This window comes from Schistocerca nitens, chromosome 9 (genome assembly GCF_023898315.1).
Source record: "Schistocerca nitens isolate TAMUIC-IGC-003100 chromosome 9, iqSchNite1.1, whole genome shotgun sequence".
Taxonomy (NCBI): Eukaryota; Metazoa; Arthropoda; class Insecta; order Orthoptera; family Acrididae; genus Schistocerca; species Schistocerca nitens.
In genome coordinates, this window is record NC_064622.1 from 157,143,818 (window position 1) to 157,159,624 (window position 15,807).

The window sequence follows — 15,807 nt, forward strand, 5'->3', positions numbered from 1 at the left end:
GATAATATTTCACGCCATTGTCAATTAATCTAAACTGAATGATGTACAATTGACTCGGCACTCTTCAGTTTGTCACTTAAGCAAACTCTAAAAAGTAAATAAGATGATTCTTATGTATCAACATGATAACTGTAATAGGTAACGGTTCTCACTTGTTACTAATCTGACTAAAAAACTGGCTATAAAATCATTGAAACTTATCAGATAGTAGCAAAATAATCATTATTGATAAAGATTGTAATCAGTCAACCAGAGACCTCTTGGTCTTACTCATTGAGCTCTTTGAAATGAGAAAAAAAGAAGACTATTATAACCATGAAATCGCTTCCCATATGTGCAACCTCTTGTCCACATTGTTGGAGATGAGCAATGGCACAAAGCAGGGAACTGCCTGATGTGGCAATATATATTAGGGACTACAAGTACTCCAGCAGCTTTTCAGTAGATGTGAAGGCCTAACAGGAATCCTGAAAACTGATGGCTAATGGACTATGGAAACAAAAACCTACTGATTGAGGTGATGCAATGGTTAGCACACCGGACTTTTATTTGGGAGCATGGCGCTTCAAACCTGTGACTGCCCATCCTAATTCAGGTTTTCCCTTATTTACCTAAATCGCTTCAGGCAAATGCCAGAATGATTCCTTTGAAAGGGCATGGTCGACTTCCTTCCCCATCCTTCCTTAATCCAATGGGACTGATGACCTTGCTGTTTGGTTGCCTCTCCCAAATCTACCAACAAACCAAAGAAAATCCTGGTTAAAAATTATCTGTCCTCTGGAAGTGCTTGTAAGTAAGGCTGATAAGCATAACTTAAAAATTACTCTAGTTGTAAAACTTCAGCAAAAGGAAGCTGGACCTATCAATGATGACAAACATGGCCAGGGACTGCACAATGATAATGGACAAACAAATCATGGAAGAGAGGGTAGAGATATAAAGCACAAATCAGATTTGTGTTTTGGTGTCTGGAATGAACACACAAATAATCGAAGAAAGAGTAGAAATACAAAGCATAACTCAGATTAATATTTTGGAATGTGGAATGTGATGTTTCCGCATTGCCCAGGAGGCCTGAGAATGCTACTAGATCAAACAACACAGCAGAAACGAAGTGTTATAGCTCTCCAAGAAGTAAGGTGGACTGAAAACAGAATCCTAGAAAAGTGAGAAACTAGCATGTTCTGTAGTAGCACTGTGAACAAGCATGGTTTTGGAACAAGATTTGTAGTCCACTGATGGTGTAAGTACCTTGTAACTAAGTTCATGTTCATCAATACTAGACTCTCAACACCCTGGATAAAGGGGAAATTTCTCAATTATTCCATGTCAGTACTCATGCACCAAACAAGGAAACTAAGGAAGAAAGAAGGGTCTTATTTTATTAGCTCCTGGAAATAACATATGATAACTGCCCAATCCATGACATAAAAAATTGTGGCTGGTGATCTAAATGTTAAAGTGAGAAGGGAATAGATATTTACACCAGCAAACATAGCACAATCAATGATAATGGAACAAGGTCATCTTATTCACAATATGCTAAAACATAACTGTGAGTTTCTCACTGTTACCATGTAAAGATATTCATAAAGGAACATGCAAGTCACCGAATGGGAACATTGTAACCAGATTGATCACATAACAATTGATGCAAGTCACAGGTTGGACTTTTTGGCTGTGAGGAGCCTTGAAGGCCTCAATGCAGATTCAGACCACTTTTTAGTATGGGCACAAGTGAGGGCTAGAATCTCCAATGCCTACAAAGAAACTCAAACAAACAAACAGAAATACAATGTAACAGATTTAAATCATCTGCAATCACAAACCAGTGCCAGGAGAAGATATCATGGATCACTGGAAGGATTGAAGAGTGTGACATTGAGGATCAATGGAGAATGATAAAAAATGCAGTGGAGATGTCAGAAAAATGAAACACTGGGAATTGAAGCAAGGTGCATAAGATCCCCATGGTTTGATACTGAGTGCCAAATAGTCACAGACAAAAATTTGGCATAAAGAAGAATATTACAGCCAAATTGTACATGAGCACTGGTGGAAGTTTATGAGAAAAAAGGAAGGCTGAAAAGAGGATTTATCTACAAAAAAGAGAGTGGATGAAAGAAAACATTAAAAAACTGAGTAAATTTTATGGGAAGGTGGGAAGTGGGAAACCTATCTTGGTAAAGGATGAAACAGGGAGGGAAAGAGATCTATGAGATATGGTACTGACATTTTGATAAATTCATCAACTCCAAAATGACATCAAGAGATCACATATGGGCACAAGGATTAAATGACTTGGACAAGAATACTGTCCCATTGACCCTGGAAGGAATCAGAATTGCTTTGGAAATTGAAGAACAGTAGGTCACCAGGAACAGATAATAGTCTAGCAGAAGTATTCAAGCAAGGAGGCTGTCAGATGGAACAAATTCTCCTAAAACTGGTCATTTCAGTATGGGATGAAAAGAAAATGTCCAGCAGTGGAGAGAAGGAATTATATTACCTGTACACAAGAAAGGAGATTTGTTAAAATCTGGCAGCTATTATGGAATTATGCTGCTAAACTCAGGATACAAAGTATTCTCCTACACACTATTTGATCATCTCCTTCCAACTGTTCAGAGAGAGATTGGCTCATACCAATGTGCATTTCTCTCAGGTAAATCAACAATACATCAGATCTTCACCCTAAGGTGACTTTTAGAAAAGGCAGTTGAATCTGTGGTTGGCATGCATCACCTTTTCATCAACTACAAGTCAGTATATGATAGCAAACAATGGAAAAAAAGGAATATCAACTATGTAGGAAAAGACAGATTGCTACTTACCATGAAGAAGAAAAATCAAGTTGCAGACAGGCACAATTAAAAGACACTCACATACAGCTTTCAGCCACAGCCTTCATCAATAAAAAAGACACACACATGCACCATTCACAAACACACACACACACACACACACACACACACACACACACACACACACACACACACATACCCAACCACACCCACACACACAAGCAAGTACACCTCATGCACACTTGACCACGAACTCCAGCATCTCGGATCGGAATTCATACCGCCCCAAGATGCTGGAGTTGGTGGTCATGTGTACATGAGGTGTGCTTGTGTGTGTGTGTGTGTGTGTGTGTGTGTGTGTGTGTGTGTGTGTGTGTGTGTGTGTCTTTTACTGGCAAAGGCTGTGGCTGAAAGCTGTATGTGAGTGTCTACAACTTGATATGTCTTCGTTATGGTAAGTAGCAATCTGTCTTTTCCTACATTGTTCAGTATATGATAGTGTAGGTAGAGAATGATTGTATCATGCCTTTATGGAACTAAGAGTACCTGGAAAACTGCCCTGGCTTTTGAGAATTATAGTGAATAAGATACATAGTAGTATAAGAATGGGAGGAATGGTGCCTGATCCACAAGATATAGGGCCTACAAAAGGGTGTAAAGGAGGGATATGGTCTAGTGTATCTCCTTTGTAATGTTTCCTTGGAGAAGGTTATGAGATGTGCAAACCTGCTGTGCAGGGGAATCATCTTTTGTAAGGCAGTGCAGATACTAGCTTATGCCAGTTACAGAGATGTAGTTGCAAGACCTAGGAAGGCAAAGGAGGAGACATTTGTCACACCTGAGCAGCCCAGTAAGAATATGGGACTAAATATCAACTAATGGTAAATAAAATATATGCCTACTGAGAAAGCATGCAAAGAGAACATTCCACTCTCAGTAAGAGTGGGTGACTTTCTGACTTTTGAGAGAGGTGATCAGTTCAAATATCTGGGATCAAAAGTCAACCATTCAAATAATACCTCTTATAAAATGGAGCTGAGAGTAATGGTAGCCAACAGAGACTATTTTGCATTTAAAAAAGTCGTTTTCCTCAATACATGTAACTCATGTTACCAAATTAATGATTTATAAAACACTTATTGTAAGCCCAATTTATTACTTTATTACTAGATCTGTGTCGTTTACCAGCCATGATTGGACAGACTGCATCAAGATTAATTATGTATACCAGTATACATTTAAAAACAATTCACAAAATTAAGTCATTTATACTTAATAGAAACAATATTTGTTTGTCCATTCACTTTGGTCACCATTAAAGAATTCATCAATGGAGTACAATGGGCATTCTTTCAGGTCCTGTGCTACTCTCCTGAATGTTCCTAGCAGCAGGGATTGCACTTTTGAACATCTTTAGGGCAACCACTGGAAAGCTGTCTTGCGTTCCCGTCAGTCGACACCTGGGTATTTCGATGCTCCTCTTGTTACGGGTATTGTGATTGTGTATATCTTGCCTCATGCTGAAGATGCCTTGGTTTTCTCTCACACTGATGAGACATAAAAACACATACTGGCTGAAGACTGTCATAATTCCTAACTGAGTGAATATAGGCCTGCAGTGCTCCTGTCGTTTGCTTGATGTGATTATTCTCAGAGCTTTTTTCTGTAGAATTAGCACATCCTTGATGTGGCTATGGAATAGGGCATAATATACTGTTATGAGATATTGGTCACTCAATTCACCTTTTAACCTCCTCAGAAGGTATATTACATGGTAGAGCTTGGAGCACACATACACTGTGTGTTCGTTCATTGTTAGTTTCCTGTCTATCATGAAGCCCAACAGTTTGACAGCCTCCATATTATCATAGCCTCTGATGTTGTTAAGGGTGCATATCAGATGTTTTTTTTTCTTCATTCATTTTCATTTTATTTTTGATGAACCATTCTTTAATGTTTTGGAAGAGTCCATCTGTTTCTTGGAGTGATTCTGCAGCAGTTCTTCCTTTGGCAAAAAGGGCGGTGTCATCAGCAAACTGTAACATATTGTTGTTATAACCCATATCACTGACATAAATAAGGAACAGGAGAGGCCCTATGACGGACCCTTTGGGTACTCCATATTCCAGCTTTTGTTCTTGTGATGTTTCTCCATGAACTGATACCACTTGTCTCCAGTTTTCCAGATAAGACTGAAAAGTTGCCAGAACAACACCTCCGACACCATAACACTTCAATTTATTTTGCAGTATCTTGTGGGAAATGCAGTCAAATGCCTTGCCAAGATCACAGAGTGTCAGTGCCACACTTTTTCTGGCTTCTAATCCTTGCCTTATTTTTCTGGTTAAGTCTAGTGCTGCCATAAACGTTGACTTTCCCTTGCGAAAACCATGTTGTGTGTCCTGGAAGAGCTTATTTACTTCAAAATAATTCTGTAACTGGAGTTTCACAACAGACTCCATAACTTTAGCTAGAATAGGAATGATAGAAATTGGTCTGTAGCTGGACACTTCACATGGGTCACCTTTTTTGTAGATTGGTACTGTGCATGCTAGTTTAAGAAATTTTGGGAAGACACCATAGGATAAGCATTTGTTAATTGCTATAGATAATGGTTGAGCAAGCTCTAGAATAATTTTCTTCATCATTGTGCAAGACATACCATAGATGTCCTCGCTCTCTGAGTTCTTGTATGACTTAACTATTTTTACGATATCCTTAGGGTACACTTCCTTCCAGTTTTCAAAAGTGCTACTGGTTATGTTTCTCATGTGACTTGTGGGGACTAAGCCTGAGTCAGGTATTTTATTAATAGTATCTTTCACTATCCTAACAAAGTACTGATTGAAGGCATCAGGGCTACCGGAATTTAAGGCTGAGGTGGGCTTTTTTCTGCACTCATTTACCAGATTCCAAGCTGCTTTGCATGGATTCTGAGCCTCTTTAATGAACCTGTCATTGTATCTCATTTTTGCCTCCTCCACTTGCTTTCTGTAAATTTGTTTGGCTCTTACATAGTTATGATGAAGCAGGTCTATAGATATATGCTTCAGAAACTTGGTCATCTTTTGAGAGAAAGGTACTCCAAAGGAGAAGAGTAAGATGGAAGAGAAAGTACAGTCATGAGGTGCTCACAATAAACAAAGATTCCCATATTAGAAAAATAGTGCACTCAGTGAGATTGAGATGGGCAGGGCACATGGTATGGGTGAATGATACAGAAGTAATTAAAAGGATATGAGATGGAATTTTAGGAGGCCAAAGAGGATAAGTTCAACCTACAACCTGATGGAGTAATGAGAGACATGCAGAAAATGGGCTGTAGGAGATGGAAAGTTCGATCAGTAAATAGTGGTAACTGATGGAGAATTATCAAAGATGCAAAGGTTCACAATGAACTGTAAAGCCACAGAAAAATTAGAAGAAGATGAATGAGAATGATGAAATCAAGACACCGAAGTACAAAGCAAACAATTTTGCACAAAACTGTTCTGGAAAGCATAGGCTTTTGCAATGACGTCTCAGTATAACTCCTCAGTTATATGTTTCATTGACAAAAGCCATTCTCTTTTTGGACCCAATAGTGCATATTATGGTCACAGTACCATCCCAGAACAAGACAACAAAATAACTATATTTGGAGTCACAAATAATGGCAGTTGAGTTTAAGCTTGTTCTGCGCATCTACATCACGCATTCTCTAACAGCCAATGAGTGTTCATTAATTTTCTAAGTGCTCTGCTATGAATGTCATAACCAAAATGTGATTGTACCGATTTATTTAGTGAATTTTTATTCTATTTGTTGTGAGTTATCATGCCTGATAGCGGAGTTAAGTGACAAATTCTGCACAAACAAATGAGACACATAATTTGCAGTATACACACTTTCTTCAAGTGCACAGCAGAGCAGAGCTTACTGCAACTATCACTTGGAACCAGCAACAATCCAAACCCTGCCAATGTCTCGAGGTTCACGAACCGCCGTCATTTGTAGATCAGACTATAGACCTTTGCAACTTGACTATACCAATGAAACAGATCATACACTCGAATAATTTGAACTTCCTAGCTGGTCCTTTGTAAACACAGAAATAGTCAAATTTAATAGAGATTTGGAAAGAATCTGTTGAAAATACAGAAATCTAATACCTATAGAAGTAGGTAGTCTAAACAGGGAATTCCATACATGACCTGGCTTCCATCAGAGTCATAAAAGTGAGAAACAGAAAATCTTAAATATATTCAGTTATGTGGAAAAAAACACAGATGAACAACATTCCAAACATGTGACACCACTGCCATATAATAAATCTGACAGTTAAAAAAAACTGAAGGAAGGTGCTAGTTCATTATTGAGACTGAATTGGTCCACATCTAACACATTGGAGTATGTGGATGAAAATTATTTAGACCAACATCAATTACTACACTGAGCTTCAGTCTATAGTTCAGACAATCTGTAAGTATACAGATTAACACCAATTTATTGCAGGAAAGACTTGTTGCTTCACATCCTTGGGTGTAAACCTGAAATTTGCCCCACACGTGACCCGTGGGTGGTGCTAAGAAGCCAACAAACCTGGCAGCCAGACAATCTTTCTAGATCTCCTGGCTACTTGAGAAGTACATAACTGAGAGGAAATGACTCATAATCACATCAAAATATGCCAATTGAACATTGAGGGCATTAGTAAAAGCAAATGCCAAATTCTTCAAAAGTTACTGACTGAGCACATAATTGATGTGGTTGCCCTACACAAAACCCACACATATCATGAAGATCAACTATGCTCCAGAGGAAAAATATCAGGACACAATATCATTGGTGCAACATACCACCATGACCATGGAGTAGCCACATACGTCAAAAACAAAATAGAGAACGCTCACCTGCTGTCCACTTCCACAAATGACAATATCCACTCTGTGACAATCAAAATAGGTGAACTGGTCATAAGTACCATTTACAAATCACCAGGATCTGCACGACCAGCAGATGTCCTCCAATTACAACGCCATCCCATTGTCTTTGTAGGGGACTTTAACAGCCACCACACGCAATGATGATACAGAACAAGTGATACAAATGGTGAAGCCTTAGCAAACTGGTGAGAAGAAAACAACATCCAATTCATTTTTGATGCTGAAGATTGTGGTTCCTTCATATCAGCAGCTTGGAAATGAGAGTATGACCCAGACCTATGCTTTGTCACAGCTGATGAGAATCACCATCTGGTCAACACAAACCAAAATGTTTTGCCAGATTTCCCTCACAGTCAACACCATCCAGTCCTAGTAGAAATCAGCACAAGTATTCCATTGATAACCTCAACTCCTTGACCCAGATGGAATCTACAAAAAGCGGATTGGAAAGCCTACTATGAACACCTCGATAAATGGCTGGAATGGATCCGTCCATCTGCTGATAGCTATAAGATATTTGTGGGAGCAGTCATCAGTACAGCAAAAAAGCACATACCTAGAGGATACCACAAAGAATACATTCAAGGCTGGGATGAGAAATGTGAGGAACTGTATAATGACTACCAAAGCAGGGGTGACAGAGAAATAGCAGATGAACTCATACACAGCCTTGATACTGCACGATGACAGAAGTGGATGGAAACTACTCAGGCTATGGACTTTAAAGCATCCAGCAGAAAAGCATAGTCCCTGCTTCGAAAATTAGGAGGAGCCAGCCATATCACTCAAGAAAAAAACCCCACAACACCTAACAAAATTGCTTTGCATATTGTTAAAACATCTAAAGGAGTAAACCACCAAGAGACAACAATATGTATTAAATGTGAACTTAGAAAGCTAAAAGCAAAAGCCAGTGTTGACATTAAATATTCATGTGACATCACTCCCGAAGATATCTTGGCAGTAATAAAGGACACAAAACCTAGTAAAGCCCCCGGCTCCTCCCAGAATTTCTTATCAAGTCTGTAAAATACACAAAAATATGGTTAGCAAAGTTCTTTACATCACTACTGTAGACAGGAAACATATCACAAGAACTTAAATGTGCCAAGATAATTGCCCACCTAAAGACAGGTAAACTGGGAAATCTTGCACAAAACTACCAGCCCATAGCACTGCTTAGCATGGTGTACAAACTTCTGGAATGAGTACTACTTAACAGGATTGGTCAAGCAATACTCATGGCCAACCCAGTAGAACAAGCCAGTTTTCATACCAACCAAAGCTGTGCAGACCAAGTCCTTCCAAAAGAAATTAAAAACATCTGTGGCCTTCATTGACTTGTCAGCAGCCTATGATAACATCTGGAGACAAGGCCTACTCTATGAACTGATGAAAATAATTCCGTGTCAAAATGTGACAAAGCTTATTTGTAACATGACTGGTAACAGAGGATTCCAGGTTGTCATGGGAAACAAAGTTAGTATCCAGAAATTTCTTCAAAATGGCTTACCTCAAGGCTTGGTATTAGCCCCACTGCTTCTCAGCCTATACATTGCTGACATGCCAGAAACAGCTTGTAGGAAATTTGGCTACTCTGATGACTGGGCCACTGCAACAATGCACACCGGTTTTGATACAATGGAGGAAACACTGACATCTGATCTGTCTGCCCTGGCAGCATACTACCCTAGATGGAGGCTTAGGCCTAATGTCACGAAGACAGAAGTAACTTGCTTCCACCTCAATAACAGAGAAGCCGACAGAGCTTTGGAAGTATACCTTGATGACACACGCCTCAACCACAACAAGGAGCCAAGGTACCTAGGGGTCATATTAGACAGAACCTTGTCATTTAAAGCACACCTTACAAAAGCAGCTGCCAAGTTAAGAACAAGAAACAACCCCATCCATAAATTCTGCAGAACCACCTGAGGATTAACAGCAACTACTCTGAGGAAGTCTGCACTGAGCCTGGTATACTCTGCAGTGGAGTACTGTGCACCAGTATGGCTAAACAGTAGTCATATGATCAAAATCGATGTCGAATTTAACACCACCATGTGCATTATTTCAGGAAGTGGTAGGTCTACACCTAACGTATGGCTACCTGTCCTGAGTCATATACCACCCCCAAAAATATGATGAGAAGCATCCTTGGTCAGGGAATACAACAAGATTGAAGCATACCCTAAACTACTAGTACACATCAATATACCTGATCTGAGTATCAAAAGGCTTCGTTCAAGACATCCTTCTCTTGCGCTCGACAGTGTCACTGGGGCTGACATAAAATCCTGGAGAAGAGAATGGTTCCAAAACACCTGAACAACTTGCCACTTAATGCCTTGTGTTACTCAGGCAGTTCCTGGGTTTGATCTGCATGGCAAGATATGGTCAACTCTGAACCAACTAAGAACTGGGCATGGAAAATGTGCTGACTCACGGTTCAAATGGGGCTACTGTCTTCGCCAGTATGTGACTGTGACATGCCTAAGCAGACCATCCAACACATCAGAGTTGAATGCAGTACCACAGCATTAAGTGGGGACTTTGAAGAATTTCTCATGGCATTCTAAAAATCCATAGAATGCGTACAAGGACTAGATGTTTGTCTGTGAATATATTTAATGTTGCGTAATGTAGAATAAAGTGATCCAATACTGAAATGTACTTTAATGCCATATGCTAAATAAATTGATTAGATTACATTAGTTTTTCGTTCCATAGATCCTTGCTGAGGAGATCCTCATGGATGTGGAACATGTCAATCTCTCTCTCTCTCTCTCTCTCTTTTCTTTTCTTTCTTTTTTTAAAAAAAAGCTTAATTAACAATACTAATAGTATGAATATATACAATACATCATTTTTTTAAGCTGAAATAACAATACCAATAGTATGAGTATATACAACACATCATTTGTTTCTATTAAAAAATTCATCAGTGGAGTAGGAGTTAGCCACTAGTAAGTCTTTCAGGCTCCTTTTAAACTGATCTTTATTTGTAACTAAATTTTTTATGTTTGCTGGCAAATTATTGATGATGAGTGTTCCTGAGTAGTGGACCCCTTTTTGAACTACAGTAATTGCTTTGAAGTCCTTGTGGAGATCATTTTTGTTCCTAGTATTGTATGTATGAACTGAGCTGTTTGTTGGAAAAAGAGATACATTATTTAGCACAAATTTCATTAAGGAGGTTCTTTGAAGAGGTTTCTACAGGACATCCATGAATTTACTCCACAAATAATACGTATTACATGCTTTTTGACTCTGAAAACTTTTGTGTGACTTGAAGAGTTACCCCAAAATATTATACCATATGACATTATGGAATGAAGTAGGCAAAGTAAGCAAGCTTTTTCATTTTTATGTCGCCTATGTCTGCTAACACTTGAATTGCAAATACAGGTTTGTTAAGGCATTTCTACAGTTCTGTGGTGTGCTCCGCCCAACTGAATTTATTATCAAGTTGTAATCCTAGGAATTTAAGACTGTCAATCTCTTCTATCTGGTATTCTTCACACTTTATGCATATGCTGGGTGGAAACCTCTTACAGGTTCTGAATAGTGAGTCTTTTCAAAGTTTAATGTCGGTTAGTTGGCTTTAAACCATTCATTAATATCCATGAAAATATCATTAGCAGATCTTTCTAGAACTACACTCGACATACTATTTATTGCAATACTTGTGTCATCTGCAAACAAAACAAATCTGCTTCTGGCAGTTTAACTGATGAGAGATCATTAATGTACACAAGAAAAAGCAATAGCCCTAAGATGGATCCTTGTGAGACACCACATGTAATTTCTTCCCATTCTGATGATGACTGATGACTTAATTCACTAGTCTCTTGCACTGACATGCTTTGTTTCCTGTTAGCGAGGTATGACTTGAACCAGTTCGCAGCACTGCCCATGACACCACAGGATTCTAATTTATTTGAAAGGATGTTGTGGTTCACACAATCAAACGCCTTTGACAAATCACAGAAAATACTTGCTGCATGTAATTTGTTATTTAATGAATTAAGTACATTTTCACTGTAGGTGTAAATAGCCTTCTCGCTATGAGAACCCTTCAGAAATCCAAACTGTGTTCTTGATAATATGTTATTTGTGGTCAGATGGTTGAGAAGCTGCCTGTACATTACTTTTTCTAAAATTTTTGAGAATGCTGGCAAAAGTGAAATTGGTCTGTAGTTTGATGGTATCTCTTTATCCCCTTTCTTGAATAGAGGCTTAACATCTGCATATTTTAGCCAGTCAGGAAATGTCCCAGTTATAATTGACTGGTTACACAAGTAACTTAGAATTGTACTAAACTCACAAGAATATGCCTTAATTAACCTTGTTGATATTTCATAGTAACCACTAGAATGCTCTGTTTTTAAAGATTTTATTATGGAAGTTATTTCTTTCAGTGAAGTGAGTGACATATTGATGTACCTGAAGCTATTTGTAAAGGCTAGTTTCAGATATTCAAGGGCATTATTTACTGCCCCTGACAACCCAATTCTATCAGTAATGGATATAAAGTACTTGATAAATAGATTTGCCACACTATTCCCATAGGTTACTAAGTGTCATCTACCCTTAATGCTTTTTGCTCATGTTCCTTTCTGGTTCTACCAGTCTCCTCTTTCACTATATCCCATATTGTTTTTATTTTGTTCCCTAATATTGCTTTATTCTTCTCATAGTGCATTTGTTTAGATGTCTGAATTACTTTTTTAATATTTTATAGTATTCCTTGGATTTAGGATTTAGTGATCCTAGTTGGAAAGTTTACAGAGTGAATGTGATGTTCAGAGAGGCAGATTATGTCAATTTGGTTAGATTAATTCATTTCATCAATACAAATGAGTAGTTCATCAACTTTATTTCTGACAATGAGTGTGCTTCTAGTTCATGAACAGTGGCTATCTACTGAAGAATTACAATTAAATGTACCAAATGGATATGAACTGGTAACTAGTTAGTGCAGAACAAATATAAAACATGGTGGCTTCTTAAAAAAAGATTGAAACTAAGTTGCAAAGTTACAAATTATGTCCTTTGTGTGGCCTGAAGCTGCAGCAGTCTTACCCCCCTCCCTCCTCTAGCCCCTCCCCCCTGCCCACAAACACAAAAAAGGGAAGCTGTGCCTCTATGTCACTCTCCAAATTACAATGAAAATTATTTTATAGAAACTCAAGAGAAACAGATAAAACTTTGTATGAGTATAAACTGCAACATGTTAATATTTGGTGACATTAATACTGACATTACATAAAATAAGGGAAAGACAACCAGTCACTCACAGTAGGTTGATATGTGGAGCACAGAAACATACAACAGAAAGCTGCATTCAGTAGTGCTAGTTACTAGGCTTACCATGGTCTGAAGATCGTGCACTTTGGTGTCTGTGTGACTGTGTGTGTAAAGTGTATGCTATTGCTGGAAAAAGAGCTAGAGCTTGAAAGTTAGTGTGAATGCCGTTTTCTGTTTTGTGTTTCTGTGCTCCATGCATTGGTCCACTATAGGTGAATGGTTGCTTTCCTGCTATTTTATGTATTGCTCCACCCAGGAATTTAATTTATTTTAATGCAGATGTAAGGTTTTAAAGTAGAACAGAATGCTGTTTATCAAATTTGTTAAGATCATTCAGTTTTTACTGTGTCAACAATACATCAACAAGATTACAGTGTGCATGGATAATACATGGTGTCACAAAAAGAATGACTTGATTTTAACTTTTAATAATATTGAGACAAATGCCACTAGGTAATTGATACAGTGCTAGATGTAATTGGCATGGTCTGGAGTTTCAGAAAAAATCTGCTAGATGTTGCCATGAGCACTGACCTGGAGCATGCTGCCAGTCTCACGCAATATGGCATCCACACAACAGAAGGTGTGTTGTGTTATTGAATTTAGTCTTATTCAGTCAGTGATCACAATTAAGTGGGCATTTCATATTCGATTTTCTGCTAAACCACCATCAGCAAAGAATGTTCAATGGTAGTATAAACAGTTTGAAGAAACGGGGTGCTTCCATAAAGGCAAAAGCCCTGGATGGCCACACATTTCTGAACAAACAGTGGAACATATCCAATGAGCATTTGAGCGGAGCCTCCACAAGTCTACGCATTGTGCTAGCCGAGAACTTGCGTTACCGTGCATGCCAGTGTGGCGTGTGTTATGGCATTATTTAGCCCTCAAACCATACCAATTACAACTGGTACAAGCTCTTTGAGATACTAACAAAGTGAAGTGAGTGGACTTTAGCAATGCTATTCTAGAGGACATGGAAGATGATGCTTTTATGTCACAGTTGATATTCAGCAATGAGGCAACTTTCCATATTAGCAGTAAGGTTCACCATCATAATGTGCATATATGGGGCTCAAAAATCCTCATGAAACAATTGAACATGAATGTGATTCACCAAAAGTGAATTTTTTTGTGCTATTTTGCAAAGCAAGGTTTGTGGACCCTACTTTTTTGACGAAGAAACCATAACAGGACAATCATACCTTGCAATGCTACAGAACTGGTTATTCCCTCAACTTGACTCTGACAATTTCGTCTATCAGCAAGATGGAGTACCACTGCACTTGCACAACAATGTGCACAGTTTCCTCAATGCCAATGTGCCTCAACGTTGGGTAAGGCATACAGGACCATGAAACCAGGTTTTACACTCTTGGCCTCCTAGGTCCCCTGATTTAACACCATGTGATTTCTTCCTGTGGGAATATGTTAAACAATGTGTTTACGTTCCTCCCTTACCTTGTGACATTGATGAACTAAACACCAGAATATCAGCTGCTGTAGCTTCAGTGGCAGAAGACACCTTATGCTCAGTTTAGGATGAATTTTCCTATCGGCTAGATATCATCTGTGCAGCCAATGGAGGACATATTGTACAATTATGATGGATTTATATAAACTTCTGTCTTTTCTGAGTAATTTAGTATGCAATTTGTTGGTGTTAAGCCCTTCTTCCTAATAAATAATTCTATTAAAAATCGGGTCATTCTTTTTGGGACACCCCGTAGAGTAAGCAACTTTCAATTAAGCAAATGCAGTCCAGTACTATTAATCTAGGTATCTCATATCATGAAAACTATCTGTAAATAATAAAATAAACACATAATCCCAGTGCCTGTGTTATTAAGAAGTATGATGCAATGTTCCTTCAGATATGCATACATGTCCAAAGAAACAGGCACTGCAGCTACTGCACCTGTCAAGAAGCACAGGAAATCTATTCGTAGTTGCTAATATCGGCCACCTTTGGTTGTATATTAGAATGAAAACAATGAAAATTTGTGCTAGACTGGTACTCAAACCCAGATTTACCATTTTACGTGAACTGTCACCTTAACCACTCTGGCTATCTGTGCATGAATCACAGCCAGATCCAAACTTTCCTATATCGACATCTTCATGTCACAACCTAACCTTGCACATAACATATTCCCATCCATGAAGGGCATATTTACTGAGAGTCAATGGTCTGGTATTGGTGAATAAATACAATATCACATTGCCTGCGTTATTAACAAGTATGATGCAATGTTCCTTCAGGCATACATGTGTGTCCAAAAAGTACATGACTGCAGTGACTACAGCTGTCAAGAAATACAGGAAATGTATTCACAGTCATCAATACGAACGAACTTTGACTGTATGTTTAGAATGCCAGCAATGAAAATTTGTGCTGTGTTTGAGTCCCAGTACAGCATTTTCAATGTTGTCATTCTAATATATAGCCAAAGGTGGTTCATATCTGCAACTGTGAATACTTTTCCTAGAATAAAGTAAACAACTATTCTGCTGAAAATGAAAGACTAACCTGAACCATTATTCACCACAAATTAAATCACCTAAGAAGTAGAGTAAACTTTATAAACTGAAATAAACTAATCATGCAGGTCATGGAAGCAAATGAGTCAAGAACTAAGTTTTTAAACTGCTGTTGTACCACAGCTCTGTATTGTGGCTGAAGTTACAAAAGATGTCGTCACAATTCGATGCACGGAGCATAGCATATGCAAGCCATTGAGGGATTCTTTGGCAGGAATGGCTAGAGC